The following is a 25,430-nucleotide window of genomic DNA, read 5'->3' on the forward strand; positions in this document are numbered from 1 at the left end:
GCCCTGACATTTTATTTCCCTTCCACAATATGCTGTACCTTCTATAAGGTACCTAGAAGGGCCACATTCATAGAAACAGTTACCATATACATTGGACGATAGGTTCCTCTTTAGTCCTCTAGTGGATTCTGCTGCACTCTTAGTACATACCTTTATCCCCATGAAAATGACTGGCCCATTGAACACTAAAAATATAAATTTGAAAAACAAAAATGTGGCTAATGTTCAGGCCAGTGAAGTTTGTAGGCTCATTTTACATTGCCATTAATTTTGTTTGCCGAAACTTTGTGTTTCGACCTCATGATCTGGGCTTGTGGCTATGTAGTCCCTGTACTCTATGCACAAGCAGTAAGCATATTTGCAGCAACAACCTCTCCTTCATCCTTCCCAGAAAGCCAGAGCCACACACCCCGTCCCAATCCTGGTGGACAACTTTGTCTTCTCTCTCTCCCTTTCATGTTGAGACTTTGCATAACATTAATCGCACATCTAAGTCAGTGGTTGATGGATATCATCGTGCTCATGGATTTGTATTTCCCAACATTTCACCCCTTTGAGCTCATAAGTTGTGACCTCTAAGTCTCTAAATTATGTTTTGCCTGCTGGGCCAGGAAAATGTGTTGTTTTCCTCCCTTAATCTGGTAGTAATACAGCTATGAATCTTGTGATCTGTGCAGGGAAGTCTATTATTTATTTCACCCTTTGTTAATATGTTGGTGACTATGAGGTGCTAGTTATAATTCTAGGAATTTGGTATACTCATTGATTAAGAGTGGCAATACCCAGCTTTCATAAAGCTCATTGTAGACCCCAAATATGAAATTATTTACAAAATTTACAAGGGTGACTCAATCTAGTCATGTGTTATTCATTGATGCAGAATTTCGGAGTCTTTCGAGGAAGTATAATTGAGAGAGACTACCAAATTAGGGAATGTAAAAGTATTTGGCACTATGCCTGTGTCTTAACCATTTTCATGTTTTCTAAGCACAGATATGCCACACAGCTGCAATTGGAAGTGAAAAAAATCATCTAAAATGACCCACGTAGGCAATGCACATATAACGTAACTGAACCAAAAATAAGCTATCCAGTGTGTCCCAGAGAATACAGATTAGACAAGAATTCTAAGCTTTGTCCTAAAAGTAAAAGGGTTCAGTCATATGTGTGAATCATCAGCTCTGTTAATTATAAAGCACATACTATGTAGTCAATTAAACATGTTTCACTTCAATGTAGGTAGTTAACTTCTCATTTTAGTTAAAATATTTTAATGGTCTTCAAGCAGAATGTATTTTCCAAGTTATAATGTTCATCTTCTTTCTTAACATGAATGGTTGTGTAGTTTTTTTCAAACATTGATATCCAAAGGAAAACTTTCAAAAGAACTTAATTTAATTGTTTTGTTTCCCATTTTTACCCCTATGTTAAAATTTTCTTTTCAATGACCTGATTGTTTTATTCAACTGAGGCTCCCATATTGCTTTATTCAGCTGCCACCTCCCCAGCCACAGTACCAAAGACTGCAAGTAGCTGGTCCCGCATCGTCTTACTAGTTGAATTTTTAAAATTATCTTTACATAGACAGGTGTTTTATACAAAGGTCCTTTGCTGGCCCACTTTGATTTCCTTTAACTTCATATTGCTTTTACAAAGAATCACTTCATTAAACTCTTAATTACCCTGCTTTGAAAAGAGTTGTCTGTTACCTTCCAGGACCCTCACTGACAAGAGTTATTGGAACCAAGAAGATCCTAGGAAACAGATGTACAAAATGGGATTTGGGGATTGGTTTGATCACATATTAAAGGAGAATAAGTATAACTAATTTTATGGCACTTTGCTTTCTTGAGCTTTGCATAAGCTGTGTTTTTTACAAATTGAAGGTTTGTGGCAACCTCGCACTGAGCAAGTCTATCAGCACATTTTTCCAGCAGCCTGTGCTCCCTTTGGGTCTCGGTGTCACAGTTAGGCAATTCTCACAATATTTCAAACTTTTCCATTATTACTGCATCTTTCATGGTGATCGGTGATCACTGATCTTTGATGTTACACTGTCGTTGTTTTGAGGCACCACAAACCACGCCCACCACCATATAAGATGGTGAACTTCATGGAGAAACGTATATTTCCTTACTGCTCCACCAACCGGCCATTCCCCCAACCCTCTCCCTCACCTTGGGTCTCCCTATTCCCTGAAACACAACAATATTAAAATTAGGCCGATTAATAACCCTATAATGGCCCCTAAGTGTTCAAGTAAAAGGAAGAGTCACATGTCTTTCACTTTAAATCAAAAGCTAGAAATGATTAATTTAGAGAGGGAGGTTGGCCAAAAGGCAGGCCTGTTACATCAAATGATTAGCCAAGTTGTGAATGGAAAGGAAAATTTATTGAGGGTAATTAAAAGTGCTACTTTAGTGAACACACAAATGATATGAAAGGGAAACAGTCTTATTACTGATATGGAGAAAGTTTGAGTGGTCTGGGTAGAAGCTCAAACCAGCTACAACATTCCCTTAAGCCAAACCCTAATCCAGAACAAGGCCCTAACTCTCTTCAATTCTATGAAGATTGAGAGAGGTAAGCCAAACCCTAATCCAGAGCAAGGCCCTAACTCTCTTCAATTCTATGAAGGTTGAGAGAGGTAAGCCAAACCCTAATTCAGAGCAATGCCCTAACTCTTTTCAACTCTATGAAGGTTGAGAGAGGTAAGGAAGCTGCAGAAGAAAAGTTGGAAGCTAGCAAAAGTTGGTTCACAAGGCTTAAAGAAAGGAGCCATTTCCACAACTTAAAAGTGCAAGGTGAAGCAGCAAGTGCTGTCCAGAAGATCTAGCTAAGATCATTGATGAAAGTGGCTATGCTAAACAACAGATGTTTTTATGTAGATTAAACAGACTTCTAGTGGAAGAAGATGCCATCTAGGAGTTTCATAGCTAGGAAAAAAAAAAAAAAGTCAATGCCTGGCTTCAAAGGACAGGCTGGCTCTTATTAGGGGCTATTGTAGCTGATTAGTTTACGTTGAAGCCAATGCTCATTTACTTTTCCAAAAACCAAAGGACCCTTAAGAATTACATGAAATCTACTCTGCCTGTGCTCTATAAATGGAACAATAAAGCCTGGATGACAGCACATCTGTTTACAGCATGGTTTACTGAACATTTTATGCCCACTGTTGAGAAATACTGCTTAGAAAAAAAGATTCATTTCAAAATAATTACTGCTTATTGACAATGTGCCTAGTCATCCAAGAACTTTGATGGAGATGTATAAGGAGATTCATGTGGTTTTCATGCCTGCTAACATAATATCCATTCTGCAGACCATAAATCTAGGAGTAAGTTCAACTCTCAAGTCTTATTATTTAAGAAATACATTTTGAAAGGCCATAGCTACCATAGATAGTGATTCCTCTGATGGATCTGGGCAAAGTAAATTGAAAACCTCCTGGAAAGGATTTGCAATTCTAGATGCCATGGAGAACATTCGTGATTCAGGAGAGGAGGTCAAAATATCAACATTAACAGGAGTTTGGCAGAAGTTTATTCCAGCTCTCATGGATGACTTTGAGGGGTTCAAGACTTTAGTGGAGGAGGTAAGTGCAGATGTGGTAGAAATAGCAAGAAAAGAGAATGGGAAGTGGAGCCTTCAGATGACACTGAATTGTTGCAATCTTATGATCAACCTTGAACAGATGAGAAGTCGCTTCTTATGGATGAGCAAAGAAAGTGGTTTTTGGAAAGTGACTCTATCCCTAGTGAAGATGTTGTAAACATTGTTGAAGTGACAACAAAGGATTTAGAATATTCCATAAACTTATTAATAATTTATAAAGCGGTGGCAGGGTATATGAGAGGATTTACTCCAATTTTGAAAGAAGTTCTACTGACAAAATGCTATCAAACAGCATTGCTTGCTACAGATAAATATTTCCTTAAAGGAAAAAAATCAATTGATGCATCAAATTTCATTGCTGTCTTATTTTAAGAAATTGCCACAGCCACCCCGACCTTCAGCAACTACCACCGTGATCAGTCAACAGCTATCAAGACAAAAGATTATAACTGGCAGAAGGCTCAGATGATCATAAACATTTTTGGTAATCAAGTATTTTTAAGGATGGTACCCACATTTTTTAAAAGACAATGCTATTGCACACTTAATAGACTACAGTATAGTGTAAACATAACTTTTATAGGCACTGAGAAACTAAAGAATTCCTGTGACATACTTTACTATTTATTTATTTATTTATTTTTTATTTTTTTTTTTGAGACGGAGTCTCGCTGTGTCGCCCAGGCTGGAGTGCAGTGACGCAATCTCGGCTCACTGCAAGCTCCGCCTCCCGGGTTCACGCCATTCTCCTGCCTCAGCCTCCCGTGTAGCTGGGACTACAAGCGCCCGCCACCGCACCCGGCTAATTTTTTGTATTTTTAGTAGAGACGGATTTCACCGTGTTAGCCAGGATGGCCTCGATCTCCTGACCTCGTGATCCGCCCGTCTTGGCCTCCCAAAGTGCTGGGATTACAGGCGTGAGCCACCGCCCCCAGACTCTCCTGTGACATACTTTATTGCGATATTCGCTTTATTGCAATGGTCTGGAACCCAGTTTGCAGTGTCTCTGAGGATGCCTGCATTCGTTAGCTCTCATCTGATAGGCACACTGTATTGGACTGGCATTACCGTGTTGTGTACCCAACTGATGTTGCAGCTTTGGAGTGCACGTGAAATACTGACCCCAAGTTTTCTTTCTTTTTTTTTTTTTTTTTTTTTCTTTTTCTTTTTGTAGAGGCGGGGTCTTGCTCTGGGTCCCAGGCTGGAGCGCAGCGGTGCAATCCTAGCTCACTGCAGCCTCAAATTTCTGGGCTCAAGCATGTCCCGGCCTCAGTCTCTCGAATAGCTGGAACACAGGCGCGCGCCACCATGTCCCGCCCGGTTCAGTTCTTGGAGCTTGGAAACAGCATTTCCTTAAGCTCTTCCGAGGGTCCCTTAGCCTATGCTCGGTGGTCTGAAGCAAGTGTGCCTAGCCAGGACCCTTGTCTCTATGGGAACTACATTACCCAGATGCCTCTGCGCCATGCGCCTGCGAAGTTGGGCCAATGGAGGCCGAGGAAAGAGGCATTTCCGAGCACATAAAAGCGACAAGGCGGGACTTCCGGCGTCCTCCTGGAGGCGGTCGTTTTCTGAGGTGGGTCACTTGACAGAACAGTACAGTGGGGCGCAAGATAAAGTGAGTGGGAAAAGCCCTAGAGCCGGTGTTGCCCCACGGACAGAGGCGGTTCTGAAGCTTGGCGAGGGCTCTGCCGGGCGACCTCGCGCCAGGCCGGGTGCGGCCGAGTCCACCGCTCCGGGGGTCCTCGCCGCCAATGGCCTTTAATGGCGAAGCTTGAGCTAATCAACCCAGCGCGGGTTAGCGCTGTGTCCTCTAAACCCTCACCGGGCAGAACTCCCACCTCCCAATCCTAAGACCCGAATGAAGGGCGCCCACTCAGTTTACCTTCAGTGAAGTTTGTTCAGGACGGTGGCGCGTTCCTGGTTGTGTTCCCGTCTTGACACCCAGCGTGATGAGGGTGGAAGAGTGTTACGAGTGGAGCCAGCACGTGCGGGGGCTTGGAGGTCCCATTGTGTGGAGCAGCAGGGAAACCGGGGCCTGTCACCTGTCCACAAGAAAGAGATTGCCAGGACATGAGTCACATGTGACTTGGTTGCCTGAGCATTACCCCTTCCTTCTGAGGTCGCCATAGAAGATTAGCCCCGGGGGTGTTAAACTGAGAGATTCCAACTGAGATAGGATTTGAAAAGGTTCCCAAAGGCTGCTCAGGACTGAGGAAGCGGAGTGGTAAGAGTGAAAGTGGAAGACCTTGGGGAGGCTGCTGGAACGACAACAGGAGAGTTACGATGGGGGAGCCAGAGGAGAAGCCATAGAAGAGTGTCAGAATAAAAAATGAACTGGAAAAAGTTGAAACAGGCAGAGAAAGTTATTCAAGACTTTTGCAATATGAGAGAGGTACCGAAGTCAGCGCTATTGGACCAAAAGGTGGCAGGCTTTTGAAGCACTGGAGTGAGCTAGTGGAAAAATACTGGAACACGTTAAGTGGGGAGGCTGACCAGTGGGATCTGTGAACCACCGTGAATTATTCATGAATTTGCTAATGTTTTGCTCCGAGCCCTGAATGTTTGATAATAGGTACCCATTGATGTTAGGCTCCTACCCTCCCACAGAAACTGGGAGATAGGTGTGCCGTCTCCTTCGATATCTACAATATCTACGTTTTAAAACAAAAGTTTCCAAGTCCTTTAGAAAGACATTTCCTGGTTTGTGAAAGTGGCAAGAGGCTGGGAGAAGGTTTAAGTACATTTCAAGGGGCGTAGAAAGATTACAATTAAAAGTTTCCTGAAGTGAATGCTCTAAGGAAAGGGAGGCCAGGGGCCTATAAGAGGAGAAACCTGTCTAAGTTTAGTCAAGCTGAAGGAATGTTCAGGCTGTTTTGGCTAGGGGTAGAAGGGACACCATTCAGGGCAGATCTTAAGAATGCAGGACTATTTTAAGGATAGAGAATTAGTGCTCACACCACAGGCCCGGAGTTACCCTCTCCACTCACTATTTTTAACTTATGAATTTATGAAACACCATTTATTTCAACATTAAAGCAATTAATATCATGCTAAATATGTGCATGTAGGTAGTGAATTAAACATTGAAAATATATGGATTTAAGAAGTTAAACTTATGCAAGTATTTCATATTTGGTTCACCTTTTAGTATGCTACTAAGCGTTGTAAACATACTAAAATCAAAAGCCTTAAATATCACATTGTCTTTGTTTTGTGCTGCTATAACAGAATACCACAGACCAATTTAAAAAGAACAGAAATTTATTTTCTAGCAGTTCTGGAGGCTGGGAAGTCCAAGATCAATGGGCCAACAGATTTAGTGTCTAGTAAAGGCCTGTTCTCTGCTTCCAAGATGGTACCTTGAATGGTGCATTTTGGGGGGCATGGGAGAAGGGTCAGGCTGGGTGGAGTGGCAGACACACTATTTCCCAAATGGCAGAAGAGCAAAGAAAGCATACAGGTCCCAGAAGCCTTTTCTAAAAAGCATTAAACCCACTCATGAGGGCAGAGCCCTCATGGCCTAATCACCTCTTAAAGTTCCTACCTCATAATACTGTTTTAGTGGTAATGAAATTTCTTTCTTTTTTTTCTTTTTTGAGACAGGGTCTTGCTCTGTTGCCCAGGCTGGAGTGCAGTGGTACAATCTCAGCTCACTGCAACCTGCGCCTCCCAGGTTCAAGTGATCCACCTCAGCTTCCCGAGTAACTGGGACTACAGGTACGCGTCACCACCCAAATGTCATCTTGAATTGTAACTCCCACAATTCCCATGTGTCGTGGGAGGAACTCAGTGGATGATGATTGAATTATGGAGGCAGGTCTTTCCTGCACTGTTCTACTGATAGTGAATGAGGCTTACAAGATCTGATGGTTTTAAAAATGGGAGTTTCTGCACGAACTCTCTTTGCCTGCTGCCATCCATGTAAGATGTGACTTTCTCCTCCTTCCCTTCCACCATAATTGTGAGGCTTCCCTAGCCATGTGGAACTGTGAGTTCTCCATTAAACCTCTTTCTTTTGTAAATTGCCCCATCTTGGGTATGTCTTTATCAGCAGCATCAAAATGGACTAATACAATGCCCAGCTGATTTTTGTGGTTTTAGTAGAGATGGGGTTTTGCTGTGTTGGCCAGGCTGGTCTCAAAGTCCTGGCCTCAAATGATCCACCTGCCTCGGCCTCCCAAAATGCTGGGATTACAGGTATAAGCCACCATACCCAGCTGGCAATGAAATTTCAATATGAGTTTTAGAGGGTACAAGTATTCAAACCTAGCACACATTCTCTTAAATGCTTGAAGGTGGCTAAAACTCATTCAAAATTTCAGTCACTTTGCATTGAGAACACTGACAAAAGCCTTAATTCATTTTTCCTTTTTATGTGTTATAACAAGGTTTTAATTTAGATAATGAATTAGGTGAAACAATTTATGATGACGTAAATCATTATGTCATAATAATAATTTTATCAGTATAAAAATTCTGGTAGTGAAATTTTCAGTTCTAAAAGATACCTGTATGCCGAGACCAACTCGATCGGGGAGACCCTAACCTAGCGGCGCTAGAGGAATTAAAGACACACACACAGAAATATAGAGGTGTGAAGTGAGAAATTAAGGGTCTCACAGCCTTCAGAGCTGAGAGCCCCAAACAGAGATTTACCCACGTATTTATTAACAGCAAACCAGTCATTAGCATTGTTTCTGTAGATATTAAATTAACTAAAAATATTCCTTATGGGAAATGAAGGGATGGGCCTTCCATGCAGAAGCGTGTCCTTAGAGCACAGATCACTCATGCTATTGTTTGTGGCTTAAGAATGCCTTTAAGCGGTTTTCCGCCCTAGGTGTTCCTTGTCCTCATTCCCGTAAACCCACAGCCTTCCAGCGTGGACGTTAGGGCCATTATGAACATATCACAGTACTGCAGAGATTCTGTTTATGGCCAGTTTTGGGGCCAGTTTATGGCCAGATTTTGGGGCGCTGGCTCCCAACACCTGTAAATTAAACACTTTTGTGCATGCAAACATACAATGAACAGCTTTAGTCAACATCTGAGACAGCTTTGTTTATGGTTGTTTTGATTTACATTAAAATTACACAAAATAATATTTATGATGTATAAGTAAGGCAAAAAGAATAACACTAAGACAGACAGCCATGAAGCTATCATCTGCTTTAAGAAACAGAACTTTATCAATATCTTAGAAGTTTCGTCTGTATTCTCTCCCCTGCTTTGAGGTAATCATTCATTCTAAATTTTGTGTAGTTAATAGTTTTATTTTCCTAACACTGTTTCTTCAGCCATATATGGCTATATCCCATAACCATATATTACTTATTTGTGCATATTTAAAACTTTACATAAATGTTGTGATACTGTATTTGTTTTTCTGAGATGCATTCATGACATGCATGTGGCTGTAGTTTATTTTAACAAAAGTCTTGATTCTGTGGATAACGATAGCATATACTTAGCACTTTATAAGTACTAATGTGTTTGATACCAACACTACCCCTATGAATTGGTTCCATTACTGTCCCCATTTTACAGATGAAGATGCTGAGGAACAGGGAGGTCGAGTAGCCCAAGATCACACAGCTGATAAAAGGCTGCCCTAATGTGTGAGGCCCACAGTAGACAGTCAGCTGGAGGCCATCTTGCTCCAGCACCAGGAGAAGGGGTTGGACAAACCCTTAGAACCCCACCATGGTTGCCAGTTGCCTGTAGTGTTGTTCTTCTCACAGATACTAATGGCTGCAGAAGTCTCTACTCACCTGTGCATGACTAAGGTCATGCACAGGTGAGTAGAGGGTATCTCAGACCTGTACCCTCCTCATCTCCTAACCATATAGTCTCTGGGATTTTGGTGTCTTGGGACTATACATACGCCTGCCACTTTCCTGGCTGTTGGATTTAGGGCCCCTGAGTTCCCTCAGACTCAGTATCTTAATCCTAGGTCAGGAGATACATGGAGAGGTTCCCATTTCTGATAACTGCTAGAATGCTATGTAGATGGTGTTATGAGCACAAGGATCAGCATGTGAACGTATTTCTATGCAAAACTGAGCTGGCGGTATTCAGGGAACTGAAGGTCTCCATTATGTTTGGTGGGACCAGAGAGTGAGGATGCAGGATTCAGGCCTGGAAGGGCAGGCAGAGCAGATGTGTGTCTTTTCTGAGGAGTCAGGGAACATTTGGTGGAGAGGATGGAGGTCAGAATCAGGTCTTAACCAACATCCTCTGGCTGTAAAGTGGAGAACAGGGAGCAGAGGCAAGGGAGAAGGCCACAGTGGAATTAAACTAGAAATCAGTAACAGATAGTTCTGAAATATAGAAAATTCCAAAATATATGGATATTAAGCAACACACTTCTAAAAAACACATGGATCCAAAAAACAAAAAAAAAAAATTTAAATATTTTGAACTAAATGAAAATACAACCTATTAAAATCTGTGGGATACAGTGAAAGCAGAGTTTATAAAGAAATGTATGACATTAAATGCCCACATTAGAAAAGAATAAATACCCCAAATCAGTAATCCAAATTAGAAAATTAGAGAAAGGAGAACAATTTAAATCCAAAGTAAGCAGAAGAAATAATACAAATTAGAGGAGAAATCAATGAAATTGAAAACAGGAAATCAATAGAGAAAGTTAATGTAATAAAAAGCTGTTTCTTTAAAAGATGAAATTAATAAGCCTCTAAGCCAAGCTAAGAGGTGGGGCAAAGAGAGAGAACACAAATTACTAAAATCAGAAATGAAATGGAGTATCACTATAGATCCCACGGACATTAAAAGGATAACATAGGAATACCATGAACAACACTCTGCCTACAAGTTTGATAACCTAAGTGAAATGGATCAATTCCATGAAAAACACAGTTTGCTAACCTCACACAAGAATTAATAGATAATCTGAATTGTCCTATTTAAAATGAAATAAGTAATAACCACCTGAAATAGAAAGCACTAGTTCTTTACAATGTCTTCCAGGAGATAGAAGTAAAGAGAATACTTCCTAACTCATATGATGAGCCCAGCATTACACTAATACTAAAACATTACATTGTAAGAAAAGAAAAATGCAGGTCAACATGTTCTATGAATATAAATGGAAAAGTCTTCAACAAAATATTAGCAAATCAAACCCAACAATATATAAAAAGCATTATACACCATGGCCAAGTTGGGTTTCTTCCAGATATGCAAGGCTGGTTCAGCATTGGAAAATCAATTAATATCCATCATATTAACAGAAATCACATAGTCATATCAATAGTTGCAAAAGGCATTTGTCAAAATACAGCACCCATTCATGATTAAAAAAACACTTAGCGGCCGATCATGATGGCTCACGCCTGTAATCCCAGCACTTTGGGAGGCCGAGGTGGGCGGATCACAAGGTCAGGAGATCGAGACCATCCTGTCTAACATGGTGAAACCCCATCTCTACTAAAAATACAAAAAATTAGCCAGCCGTGGTGGCGGGCACCTGTGGTCCCAGCTACTCGGGAGGCTGAGGCAGGAGAATGGCATGAACCCGGGAGGCGGAGCTTGCAGTGAGCCGAGATCGCGCCACTGCACTCCAGCCTGGGCAACAGAGGGAGACTCCGTCTCAAAAAAAAAAAAAAAAAGAAAAGGAAAACACTTAGCAAACTGGAAATAGAAGAGAGCTCTCTCAACTTGATAAAGAACATCTACAAAAAATCTACAGCTAACATAACACTGAATGAGAGAAGCTAGAAGTTTTTCTGATAAGATCAGGAACAAGGTAAAGATATCTCCTCTCACCACTTTTCAGTGTTTTAATGGAAGTTGGGTGTACAAATTGGAAAGGAAGAAATAGAACTGTCTTTGTTAGTAGATATGATTGTCTTTGTACAAAATCTTTAAAAAATCAAGGAAAAGCTTCTGGAATTAAACTAGTAAGACTGCAGGATATATGTTAATATATACAAGTTAATCACTTTCCTGTATACCAGCAATGAGCAATTGGGATTTGAAATTAAAAACAAAATATCATTTACATTAACTTCCTCCAAAATGACATTGTTAGGTGTAAATCTAACAAAATATACAAAAGGTCTTTTATGAGGAAAACTACAAAGCTAAAATGAAAAAAATAAATAAATGGAGAGAGATTTCATGTTCATGGATAGGAAGACTCAGTATTGTCAAGATGTCTGTTCTTTTCAATTGATCTGTAGATGATATGGTTTGGCTTCATGTCACCACCCATACTTCATCTTGAATTGTAATTCCATAATCCCTACGTGTTGTGGGAGGGACCCTGTGGGAGGTAACTAAATCACGGGGGTGATTTCCCCCATGCTGTTCTCATGACAGTGAGTGAGTTCTCGTGAGATCTGATGGTTTTATAAGTGTCTGGCATTTCCCTAGCTGGCACTCACTCCGTCCTGCCACCCTGAGAAGAAGGTGCCTGCTTCCCCTTTGGATTCCACTATGATTGTATGTGTCCTGAGGCCTCCCCAGCTAGGTGGAACTGTGAGTCAATTAAACCTCTTTCCTTTACACATTACCCAGTCTTAGGTGTGTCTTCATAGCAGTGTGAGAACAGACTAATATAGCAAATTGGTTCCAGTAGAATGGGGTACTGCTATAATGATACCCAAAAATGTGGAAGCAGCTTTAGAACTGGGTAACAGGCAGAGGTTGGAACAGTTTGGAGGGCTCAGAAGAAGACAGGAAAATTTGGGAAAGTTTGGAACCTCCTAGAGACTTCTTGAATGGCTTCAGTCAAAATGCTGATAGCTATATGGACAAGGAAGTCCAGGCTGAAGTGGTCTCAGATAGAGACGAGGAAATTCTTGGGAACTGACATAAAAGTAATTCTTAACTCTGCTTTAGCAAAGAGATTGGTGACGTTTTGCCCCTGCCCTAGAGATCTGTGGAACTTTGAACTTAAGAGAGATAATTTAGGGTATCTGATGGAAGAAATTTCTAACTGACAAAGCATTCAGGAGGAAGCAGAGCATGAAAGTTTGGAAAATTTGTGCCTGATGATGTAATACAAAAGGGTTTTTACCCATTTTCTGGGAAGAGATTCAAGCCTACTGCAGAAATTTGCATAAGTAACAAGGAGCCAAATGTTAATCACCAAGACAATGGGGAAAATGTCTCCAAGGCATGTCAGAGACCTTCATAGGAGCCCCTCCCATCAAAGGCCTGGAAGCCTAGGAGGTAAAAAATGGTTTTGTGGCTGGGCCCAGGGCCCCATCTGCTCTGTACAGCCTCGGGACATGGTACCCTTTGTCCCAGCTGCTTCAGCTTTAGCCTTGGCTAAAAGGGACCAAGGTATAGGTCAGGTCATTGCTTCAGAGAGGGCAAGCCCCAAGCCGTGGTTACTTTCATGTGGTGTTGAGCGTGTGGGTGCACAGAAGTCAAGAACTGAGGTTTGGGAACCTCCACCTAGATTTTAGCGGATGTATGGAAATGCCTGGATATCCAGGGTAGAAGTTGCTGCAGAGATGGAGCCCTCATGGAGAACCTCTGCTAGGGCAATGCAGACTAGACTTGTATTAATCAAGACTTGCTATTCGTGAAAGAATAGACATGTAGATCAATAGAACAGAATAGAGAACCTAGAAATAGACTTGCACAAATACAGTCAACTGGTCTTTGACAAAGGACTAAAGGCAATTCAATGAAAATAGTCTTTTCAACAAGTGGTGCTGAAAAGGACAAATGCTTGAGGGGATGAATGCCCCATTCTCCATGATGTGACAATTATGTATTGCATGCCTCTCATCATCTCCCCAAATTTAGGAAGCCCTAGCACCACCCCCCTACCACAACCACCATCCAGTACACACATTTAGGCAGACCTTAGTCCACAGCTCATGCACGCATTTTTGAATTTCACCCCCTTGAGCTTCTCACTGTGTTCTCCTAAAACACTCTTCAGGGTGGAGGAGGTGGTGGTCTCTGCCTGTCCTGATGTATAAGGGATCAGTGATGAGATCTTTTCCAGAGCCAGGAATCAGGCCCCTTAATAAAGAAGAGTAGTCTGGGCACGGTGACTCACACCTGTAATCCCAGCACTTTGGGAGGTCAAGGTGGATGGATCAACTGAGGTCAGGAGTTCGAGACCAGCCTGGCCAACATGGCAAAGCCCTGTCTACTAAAACTACAAAAATTAGCTGGGCATGGTGGCGGGCACCTGTAATCCCAGCTACTCAGGAGGCTGAGGCCGGAGAACTGCTTGAGCCTGGGAGATGGAAGTTGCAGTGAGCCGAGATTGTGCCAGTGCACTCAGCCTAAGCAACAGAATGAGACTCTGGTCTAAAAAATAAAAAATAAAGAGTAGATTTGTGATCTTGCTGCAGAATGACTGTTTAATGCAAATCCAATCAGTGAGGCATCCAGAAATGGCTCGGAAAGGAGCGATGTCCCAGCAGCCTGACCTCTTCCCCTAGGGGTGTCCTAAATTGGGTTAGTCCATTTGCATTGCTATAAAGAAATACCTGAGGGAAGGGAAGGGAAAGGAAGGGGAGGGGAGGGAGGGGAGGGGAGGGATAGCGGCTCTACTGCAATGCAGGTTTTATTTGGAGGTGGGGCACCAGCTTAATGCCGGGGCCCACTGCTGCTTACAACTGGTGCAATTATACGCCTGGGTAGGGGTCTGGGGGGGGTATGGCTTACTCCCCAGGAGGATATCAATAAGGTGTTCCCATGATGAGGCCGCTTGGCTCTTTTTCTGGCAGGATATGATAATGAGGTCCTTTGGACTTTTCTCCCAGCAAGATGTGATAAGAAAGTCAGGTGGTTGGGGCCGGGTGTGGGGGCTTACGCCTGTAATCCCAGCACTTTGGGAGGCCGAGGCAGGTGGATCACGAAGTCAGGAGATTGAGACCATCCTGGCTAACTTGGTGAAACCCCGTCTCTACTAAAAATACAAAAATCAGCCAGGTGTGGTGGTGGGCACCTGTAGTCTCAGCTACTCCGGAGGCTGAGGCAGGAGAATGGTATGAACCCGGAAGGTGGAGATTGCAGTGAGCTGAGATTGCACCACTGCCCTCCAGCCATTGCTGGAACAGGAATTAAAAGAAATTAAAGAATGTGTAAGCAAAAACTCAGTTGTATGTAAAAAACAAAACAAAACAAAAAAAAACCAATTCCCCCTGAGGAAGAGAAAGAGCTGGAATCCTTCAAAATTAACTGCCTGTTTTTCCTTCTGTGGCTAGCGAGCCTTATCTCTCCCTTTCCCAGGCATTGTGAAGACTCTGTTTCTCTAGCTGTGCAGATGCAAGGTCTGCTAGACAGATAACCTCAAGTCGTAAAACATGTTGTTTCTTGAAAAGTAAGAAATAATGTAATGCATGTCTCAGTTAAATAACTGTCTTTGTTTCTCACTTCTGTAATATGCTTCCCCCTGCACGGATCTCCCCCCTGCCCCACAAAATGCTTAAAAGGTAGCTTAACTCTTTGTTCAGGGCTCAGTCCTTTGAATGTTAATCCGACTAGGTCAATGCACCTAAATAATTAAATAATTCCTCCTCAACCCCTCGGTCTCTCTAATTCCTTAATTATCCCACAGCAGGACGACAGAGTGAGACTCTGTCTCAAAAAAAAAAAAAAAAAAAGTCAGGTGGTCGGGCAGAATGTTTCTCACAGCCCAAACCCCTGTGGAATGTTTCACTTTGACCAAGGTCTGTGAAATGGTGGGGGGCTTACAAAATAATGCAGTTTGGACTAACGCTTTCCTTATTTTTCATGGCCTTGGTAGTCTTCAAGAGACCTGGCCAGATGGAATGCCCCACAGTCTGAGTTTGGTGCTTCCTTACCATGAGACTGGGGTTTTGGAGTTTTGAGGTTTTTGGAAAGACACCTTAGAAGTTAAGTATCTTTTTTGTCACATTGCATCGGGGTACATGGTATCAGTATCTCTTATCTCTGGTGATGTAAAACTTGATCATTTGAATAATGTAGTCTTCCATGGTTTTTTACCCACTGTAAAGTTGCTATGTGTTCCTCCCTCTACTGTAGTCTTTGGAAAGGAGTCACCAAGTCAGCCCACCCTTAAAGAAGGAGAATATTTAGTCTCCACCTCCTGGAAGAAGGAGCATCCATATGTATTATTTGCAATTTGTCTATAAGATAGGTTTGTCTACCCCATTAAAAAGTGGGCAAAGGATATGCATATGTCAAAACAAAAATGACATGAAAATTCCTGGGTAACTTTTTTTTTATTTTTATTTTAGGTTCATGGGTGCATATGTAGGTTTGTTACATAGGTAAACTCATGTCGAGAGGGTCTGTTGTACAGATTATTTCGTCACCCAGGTACCAAGCCTAGTACCCAATTGTTACTTTTTCTAATCCTCTCCCTCCTCCCACTCTCCACCTTCCAATAGGCCCCAGGGTGTGTTATTCCCCTCTTTGTGTCCATGTGTTCTCCTCATTTAGCTACCACTTATAAGTGAGAGCATGCGGTATTTGATTTTCTGTTCCTGCATTAGTTTGCTAAAGATAATGGCCCTCCAGCTCCATCCATGTTCCCATAAAGGACATGATCTCAATCTTTTTTGATGACTGCAGGATATTCCATATTTTCCATCATATGTATCACATTTTATTTATCCAGTCTGCCATTGATGGGCATTTAGGTTGATTACGTTTCTTTACTACTGTGAAAAGTGCTGCAATGAATACATGTGTGCATGTGTCTTTATGGTAGAATGATTTATATCCCTTTGGGTAGATATCCTTACCAGGTTATTTATGCCTACCACCAGGCAAAAATAAAATAAAAGGGATTCAGATGTTAAAGACTTTTCAATAGACCTTTTTATATGAATATGTGTGGCTGTGTGTGTGTGTACTGGAGCTGCTGCTGGTTTTTTTTTTTAATTCACAAGCCCCTTTCACATGAAAACTATTACGGTTGGGTTTCCACAAAGATCTATTCATATCTGAAGTATATCTCACTATTTTTAAAACGTTTTTATTGCTAAATAAGGCACATACACAAAGAAGAGGAGGTGTTCACTTATATGAACACTTTAAGGAATAATGGACAATGAACACCTGTGAATTCACCATGCAGGTGAGCTCACGGTGCAGAGCCCCCGGATCCCTCCTCATCTGCATGCAGTCCTAGTCCACCCTTCTGCCTCTATCCTGCACTTTTAATTAGTCATCCTTGTTTTTCAAAATAGTTTAATAATGACTGCATGGCTCCACCTTTAATTTACTTTTATTTGCTTTTCACCATTAGATAAGCAGAATCAGGCAGGGCATGGTGGCTCACACCTGTATTCCCAGCACTTTGGGAGGCTGGGGCATGTGGATCACTTGAGTCCAGGAGTTCAAGACCAGCTTGGGCAACATGGTGAAACCATGTCTCTACTAAAAATACAAAAATTAGCCGGGCGTGGTGGCACACCACCTGTAGTCCCAGCTACTCAGGAGTCTGAAGTACGAGAACCACTTGAACCTGGGAGGTGGAGGTTACAGTGAGCTAAGATCATGCCATTGCACTCCAGCCTGGGGGACAGAGCGAGACTCCATCTCAAAAAAAAAAAAAGATAAGCAGAATCATACTGTATATATTCACCTGGAACCTTTTCTTTTGCTCAACATTATACATCAGTTTGTCAACTTGGGGTTTATTCATTTTAATGTCTGTGTAGTATTTTTTGTATTTACAATTTATTTATTCATTGTACTGTTCCCAAGTTTTTGACATTATAAACAGACCTGTTTGCTGGACACACCCAATTTTTAAAAACTTTTAATATATTTTGTTTAAAAACATTTTTAACTTTTAAATTCAGGGATACATGTACAGGATGTGCAGGTTTGGGGTTTGTTGTAAAGATTATTTTATCACCCAGGTATTAAGCGATACCCAATAGTTATTTTTCCTGGTCCTTTCCCTCCTCCCACCCTCCAACTCCAATAGGCTCCAGTGTGTGTTGTTCTCCTCTGCGTGTCCATATATTCTCATCATTTAGCTCCCACTTACAGGTGAGAATATGCAGTATTTGGTTTTCTGTTTCTGCATTAGTTTGCTAAAGATATGTCCTCCAGCTCCATCTATGTCCTTTCAAAGAACTTGATCTTGTTCCTTTTTATGGCTGCATAGTATTCCATGGTGTATATGTACCACGTTTTCTTTATCCAGTCTATCATTAATGGGAATTTGGGTTGATTCCATGTCTTTGCTATTGTGAATAGTGATGCAATTAAATACACACATGCATGTGTCTTTCTTTATAGTAGAACAACTTACATTCCTTTGTTTAAGGAATACCCAGTAATGGAACTGCTGGGTCAAATGGTATTTCTGTCTTTAGGTCTTCGAGGAATCTCCACACCATCTTCCAAAATGGTTGAACTAATTTACACTCTCACCAACAGTGTATAAGCGTTCCTTTTTCCCTACAACCTCACTAGCATCTGTTAGTTTTTGACTTTTGAATAATAGCCATTTTGACTGGTGTGAGATGGCATCTCATTGTGGACACATCCAGTTTATCTAGGGTTTAGAATTGTAGAAGTTAAATTTTCTCATTGTATAATATGTACATATTCAACTTTATTTGGCAATGCTAAATGATTGAATTATCCAACTTTGAAATTTCTGCCACCTGGTGGATATGAACTAACAGCTCATACTGGTTTTAATTTGCTTGTCTTGCATTAAATAATAAAGTTATACATCTTTTTATATTTAATGGCTGGTGTAGTTTGGCTGTGCCCCATGCAAATCTCTTCTTGAATTATAGCTCCCATAATCCCCACATATAATGGGAGGGACCTGATGGGAGGTAATTGAATCATGAAGGTGGGTTTTTCCCATGTTTTTCTTGTGATAGTGAATAAATCTCATGAGATCTCATGGTTTTATAAAGGGCAGTTCCCCTGCACACACTGTCTTGCCTGCTGCCATGTAAAGACGTGCCTTTGCTCTTCCTTCACCTTCTGCCATGATTGTGAGGCCTCCCCAGCCATGTGGAACTGTGAGTCCATTAAACTTATTTTTCTTTATAAATTACCCAGTCTCCAGTATTTCTTCATGATGGTATGAAAATGGACTAATACAATGGCTACTTGAGTTTTCCTTTCTGTGAAATGACTAATAGCATGTATTTCCCCACATTTCTATTGGCCTATGTTTAATTTCCTTATTGAATCATTAGTGTTCTTTACATCAGTCCTTTTCAGTTATATATGATGCACATATCTTCTTCCAGTTGGGGTATATGTTTTCATGCTCTTTGTGACATCTTTAACAAAGTCCTTGAATTTAGTTGTGTTTTCCTTTGGGGCTTATGCTTATTGCATTGTCTTTAAACATTCTTCTTTACCTTGAAATCATAAAGTATTTTCCTATATTTTCTTTTAATTGAATTTTTTCTTTTTCTTTTTTTGAGACAAAGTCTCACTGCGTCACCCAGGCTGGAGTGTAGCAATGCGATCTCAGCTCACTGCAAACTCCACCTCCCGAGTTCAAGCAATTCTCCTGCTTCAGCCTCCTGAGTAGCTGGGATTACAGGCATGCGTCACCACACTCAGCTAATTTTTGTATTTTTAGTAGATACAGGGTTTTACCATGTTGACCAGGCTGGTCTTGAACTCCTGGCCTCAAGTGATTCTAATTGAATTTTGAATATAACCTGAAGTAGGGATTTGTTTCCATTTTCTCAGTACCATAGCCAATCAATTTTTCAAGCATGCTTTATTGATTGGGCCATCTTTTCTCAGCTAATCTGTGTTGCCTCCTCTGTCATGTATCAGATTCCCATACATGAATATATTATTCCCTCATCTTTAGGTTAGCTCCTGCTGGAAGTCTGATAGATGTATATTGGACTTCTTGACCTACCCTCTGATCTCATAAACTTAATACCTTACTTCCAAACTGTAACCCTATTAGAGAAGTATATTTTGTATGATATTCAATACTTCAAGCATGTTCAGTCTAGCTGGTCAGATTGTATATTTTATGTGTCTGTGCATATGTGTTTTCTGTTGTATTTCCATCATGATCAATTATTTCCTCATGTGTTTTGTAATTTTTTAAATTGTGAGACCATGATCCCTAATCTTTCAGAAAATAACTGGTTTTCAATTTGCCAGGGACCTAGCCATGCCTGTTCCTGTGTGTAAAAGTACACTGGAGGGTAAAAGTATACTGGAGGACTGTATTCTTGCATCTAAATTGTAGAAGTAATAAACAAAAACACAATTCAATGAAATATGTCCTATCCTCCTACCTTGATAAATATTTATTCATAATGACAAAATAGAAACAAATTTTAAAATCCATGGATTTTATAGGACTAGAAGTTATTAAAAAAAAATCAAAGATGAGGAAATTTCATTATTGTTATTATGCATGCCTATGTCTTCTCTTGATAGGCTGGCGAAGTTTGGGTTCATTATTGTGAAAATAAGTAAAAGGGAAACTAACACAGGCCTACTGTAAACAGTAGCTCAGGAATGTGTGTATGTGCAAGAGCAGCTATGCTAGTCAAAGCTACGTGTTGCAACATCCCATAGATAGACACGTGTCAGCTTCAATCCCAAGGCCTATAAACTAAAGTTGACCACTTCCTGTGTACCTAGAGTCTGTTAAATATTTCACTGATGGGTACTGGTTGTAAACTTGTTTATCAGTTGTAAAACGAGGCAAGATAAAATCAATTATCCTTCCACCAGGCCCTAAGATGCCTCCATCTCCTACCCACTCAACCACACATTTGCTTTACCTTATGTATAATCTCTCTAAACACTGATCAAAATCACAGGAATGTAATGGTTGCTTCACTGCCCACCATCTGTACCACAGTATCCCTGATTTAAAAAAAAAAAAAAAGTTAATACTGTGCTTTATGTAATTGACTTTGGAACTCAGTTACAGACTGCTGTAATCCTGGCTCCCCTGATGCGCACTCTCAAGCTCCAGATTAGTAAACCTTATTAGATTGTGATCCCTGTCTCAGTCCCTCATTTGGGTTGACATTACAAAAAATTTATTTTATTAGTCTATATTTACTCTACAAAATTTACTTTTCTTGCCTTCATTTTAACAAAATCAGTAAATATGTTATAATCAGGGTTTTGCACATCATCTTTTCTATTAAAAATAACAAGCTAAAATAGGAAAATGAAATGTAATTAACAGTGACATCAGCAAAATAGTGGAGTAGGCAGCTACAAACTCTCATCCTCCCACGGAAACATAAGTAAAAAGCAGGGCCAAGCATGGTGACTCATGCTTGTAATCCCAGCACTTTGGGAGGCTGAGCTGGGAGGATTGCTTGAGGCCAAGGGTTTGAGATCATCCTGGGCAACATAGTAGGACCCCATCTCTACAAACAAACAAACAAACAAAAACTAGCAGAAATTGTTAGAAACAACTTTGCTAGAACGCTGGAAAACCGTCAAAGGTTTACACCAACCAAGAAGATGCTGAATCAAGAAAAAGCTAAGTAGTAGGAAAGCTTTGTACATTCTTACTGGCCTTTGCCCCATACCCTTTTCAGCTCAGTGGCAGTTCTGAAGACTTCAGTTCGCATTCCCACCATTGGATCCTGTTCCCTGGTTCCAGAGGGAGCAGAGCAGACCTTACTCACAAATTATCATGTATTGCTGTGCTAACCTGCTTAGGGGACACATGAAGGACCAATGCAAAGTGTTCATTTCCAATTAATCTAACTTCAAGTCACACAGGCTGGAAAAGTGACAGACATTGCTTGAAAATATTATAATGCAAACAACCTGAAGTGGTGTAGGGCAAAAGTTATGGTTGAAAGAAACAATAGACCACCTAAGCCAGAGAGGAAGAGTAGGAAGAGAGTTGCTCTGGGAAATTAGGGCATTAAAAGCGCCCTTAAATATAACTAAATTTAGAAAATTCCATGCATGTTCAAGGCAAGACACATGTTCAGAAAGACCTGAAAAGACAGACCCTTAGCTTTCACCTTGGGCTCGTCCCCAGGCTCAATAAAAGCCTTGCTACGTGTTAATGAGGGCCATAGCACAGAGCCAGTCTGAAAATACTGGAAGAGATAGCTGCTGCTTCTTCTCTCATCTGTTTTTCGTTTCTTTGTTTGTTTATTGCCCTAACCCAATGCCTTTCTCTCTGATAGTTAATTTCAGCTGTCAGTCTGGCTGGATTGAGGAATACTTAGAAATTGGGTAAAGCATTATTTTGGGTGTGTCTGTGAGGGTGTTTCCACAGGAGATTACCATGTGAGTCTGAGTGGACTAGGTGGGGAAGGTTCATCCTCAATGTGAGTGGGCACCATCCAGTCTGCTTGGGGTCTGGAGAGAACAAAACCAGAGAAAAGGTGAATGTGTCAATCTATCTGTGGGAACTGGGATACACTCTTCCTCTGCTGTCTCTGGACAACAACTCTAGGCTCCCCAGCCTTTGGACTCCAGGACTTACACCAGTGGTTCCTGGATTCTCAGGCCTTTGACCTCGAACTGAGAGTTACACCATCAGCTTCTCTGGTTCTGAGACCTTTAGACTTGGACTGGGCCATGTTACCAGCATCCTCGGGTCTCCAGCTTGCAGATGCCCTGTCTCAGGACTTCTCAGCTTCTATAATTACATGAGCCAATCCCCCTAATAAATCCCCTCCCATATGTCTGTACCTCTATCAATATATCCTATTTATTCTGTCTCCCTGGAGAATCCTAATACACTTTATCTTTCTCTCTTTTTTGCCCTTGGCATTCAAAGAATACTCGGTCAAAACAGTAGCTAAACATAAGCTAAGGAAAAGAGACATCAGTTGGACACATAACAAGAAAAACAGTCTATGCAAAAGTAGTTGGGAAAAGTCAGTAAACAATTGAACTACTATAGCTTCCAATAGTTAAAATAAATCAACAAACCCTGGGTAAGGTGAAAATATGACTTCCAGAATTATCATACTGTAACTTTCAAATGGCCCATTCAAAGGGAAAAAATAAATTCACAGAAACTATTCCTCAGGAAGCTCAGATATTGGACTTACGAGACAAAGACTTTGAAACAACCATTTTAAATATGGTCAAAGAGTGAAAGAAAAACATGGACGAAGAATTAAGGAAATCAGAAAAATTATGTTTGAATAAGTAGTGACTATCAATAAAGAGAGAAATTACAAAAAGGGCGGCCGGGCGCGGTGGCTCAAGCCTGTAATCCCAGCACTTTGGGAGGCCGAGATGGGTGGATCACGAGGTCAGGAGATCGAGACCATCCTGGCTAACACGGTGAAACCCCATCTCTACTAAAAAATACAAAAAACTAGCCGGGCGAGGTGGCGGGCGCCTGTAGTCCCAGCTACTCAGGAGGCTGAGGCAGGAGAATGGCGTGAGCCCAGGAGGCGGAGCTTGCAGTGAGCCGAGATCCGGCCACTGCACTCCAGCCTGGGCGACAGAGCGAGACTCCGTCTCAAAAAAAAAAAAAAAAAAAGAAATTACAAAAAGGAACCAAAACATTCTGAAGCTGAAAAGTACAATAATTACCCCACAAACTCACTATTGAGGTTCAACAGTAGATTTGAGCAGGCAGAAGACAGATTCAGTGAACATGAACACAAAACAATGAAAAGTATGTAGTCTGAGGAGCAGAAAAAAAAAAAGTGAAAAAAACATAAGACCTGCAGGACACCATTAAGCACACTAACATATGCAGTAAAGGATTCCCAGAAGCAAAGAGAGAAAAAGAAGAAGAAATAACATTTGAAGAAAGAATGCCTGAAAGCTTCCCGAATTTGATGAAATACATGAATATATGATCAATGTATTAGTCCATTCTAATGCTGCTTTGAAGAAATACCCAACACTGAGTAATTTATAAAGGATGGAGGTTTAATTGACTCACAGTTCTGCATGGTGGGAAGGCCTCAGGAAACTTACAATCATGGCGGAAGGGGAAGCAAACACATACTTCTTCACAAGGCAGCAGGAGAGAGAAGTGTCAAGCAAAGGGGAAAAAGTCCTTTATAAAGCCATCAGATCTGGTGAAAACTCACTCACTATTTTGAGAACAGAAGCATGGAGGTAACCGCCCCCATAATTCAATTACCTCCTACTGGGTTCCTCCCATGACACATGGGGATTATGGGAATTACAATTCAAGATGAGATTTGGGTGGGGACATATCAATCAACAAACTCCACATAGAATAAACTGAAAGAGATACACATTGAAATACATTACAATCAACCTGTTGAAAGACAAGCACAAATTCTCTTAAAAGCAACAAGAGGGAAGGAGCTTATCATGTACAAGGGATACTTGATCTCACTTTTGCCCAGGCTGGAGTGCAGTGGCATGATCATGACTCACTGTATCCTCGACCTCCTGGGCTCAAGCAATCCTCCAGCCTCAGCCTCCTGAGTAGTTAGGACTACAGGTGTATGCCACCATGCCTACTAATTTTTAAATTATTATTATTATTATTATTTCTGCAGAGATGAGTTTCACTATGCTGCCCAGGCTGGTCTTGAACTCCTGGGCCCAAGCAATCCTTCTGCCTTTGCCTCTTAAAGTGCTGGGGTTACAGGCATGGGCCACCATGCTCACCCAACAACCAGTTTCTCACGGGAAACCATAAAAGCCAGAGGTATTAGGTTGCTAAAAGAAAAAGATGAACTGTCAACCAAGAATTCTATATCTGGCAAAAAAGTCCTTCAAAAATGAGGCAAAAATTAAGATATTCCCAGGTAAACAAAATCTGAAGGAGTTTGTTCCCTACAGGAGACCCTAAAACGGGCCTTTCAAATTGAAGAGAAAGACCATTAGACAGTAACACAAGGCCATAGGAAGAAACAAAGATGTCTGGTAATGATAACTACACAAGCAAACATAGGAGTCAGTGTTGCTGTGCTTTTGATTTGTAAATCCACTTTTTCTTACATAATTTAAGAGATGAGTACATGAAAATTATAAGTGTATATGACTGGGCACACAATATATAAGGAGGTAATCTGTGACAAGATAAAGGGGGAGGAGCTGTATAGGAGTAGATACTTTATATGCCACTTAAGTTAACTTGCAATAATTTCAAACTATATTGTTATAGGATGTTAAATATAATTCTCATGGAAACCACAGGAAGTATCTTTAAAAATATACATAAGGTCATGAAGAGGGGATCAAAAACATTTATTATAAAATATCAGTTAAACACACAAAAAAAAGCAGTAATGGAGGAAAAGAACAAAAAAGGCATAAGATATACAGAAAACAAATAAAATGGCAGAAGTTCTACCTTATCAGTAATTACTTAAAATGTAAATGAATTAAACTCTCCAATAAACATGTGGATATTGGCATAATAAATGAAAACCAAGACCCAATGATATGCTGTCTAAACAAAACTTGTTTAGCTCTAAAGACACATATAGGTTGAAAGTGAAAGGATGGGAAATGTTATCCAATAAAAATAATGACCAAACAAGAGCTGAAGTGGCTATACTAATAAACTAGTAAAAGGGCCAGGCACGGTGGCTCATGCCTGTAATCCCAGCACTTTGGGAGGCCGAGGTGGGTGAATCATGAGGTCAGGAGTTCGAGACCATCCTGGCCAACACGGTGAAACCCTGTTTCTACTAAAAATACAAAAATTAGTTGGGCATGGTGACATGTGCCTGTAATCCCAGCTCCTCAGGAGGCTGAGGGAGGAGAATCACTTGAACCAGGGAGTCGGAGGTTGCAGTGAACCGAGATCACGCCATTGCACTCCAGCCTGGTGACAGAGTGAAACTCTCTCTCTCAAAAAAAAAAAAAAAAGAGACTATTAAAAGGAGAGACATTATATACTGATAAAAGGGTCAGCTTATCAAGAA

At 41.0% G+C, this 25,430-nt stretch overlaps 1 long non-coding RNA gene across 1 annotated transcript in view; it reads left to right on the forward strand.

The window, feature by feature from the left end:
• The first annotated feature begins 5,172 nt into the window (after positions 1–5,172).
• The window catches only part of LOC105495647 (uncharacterized), a 42,976-nt gene continuing 22,718 nt past the window's right edge, over positions 5,173–25,430 (forward strand). Inside the window, exons 1-3 of the long non-coding RNA XR_011617427.1 lie at positions 5,173–6,187; positions 7,219–7,332; positions 9,163–12,120. This is a non-coding gene — a long non-coding RNA (uncharacterized lncRNA). The remainder of the gene's footprint in view (positions 6,188–7,218; positions 7,333–9,162; positions 12,121–25,430) is intronic.

The sequence above is a fragment of the Macaca nemestrina genome, chromosome 20 (assembly GCF_043159975.1).
Source record: "Macaca nemestrina isolate mMacNem1 chromosome 20, mMacNem.hap1, whole genome shotgun sequence".
Lineage (NCBI taxonomy): Eukaryota > Metazoa > Chordata > Mammalia > Primates > Cercopithecidae > Macaca > Macaca nemestrina.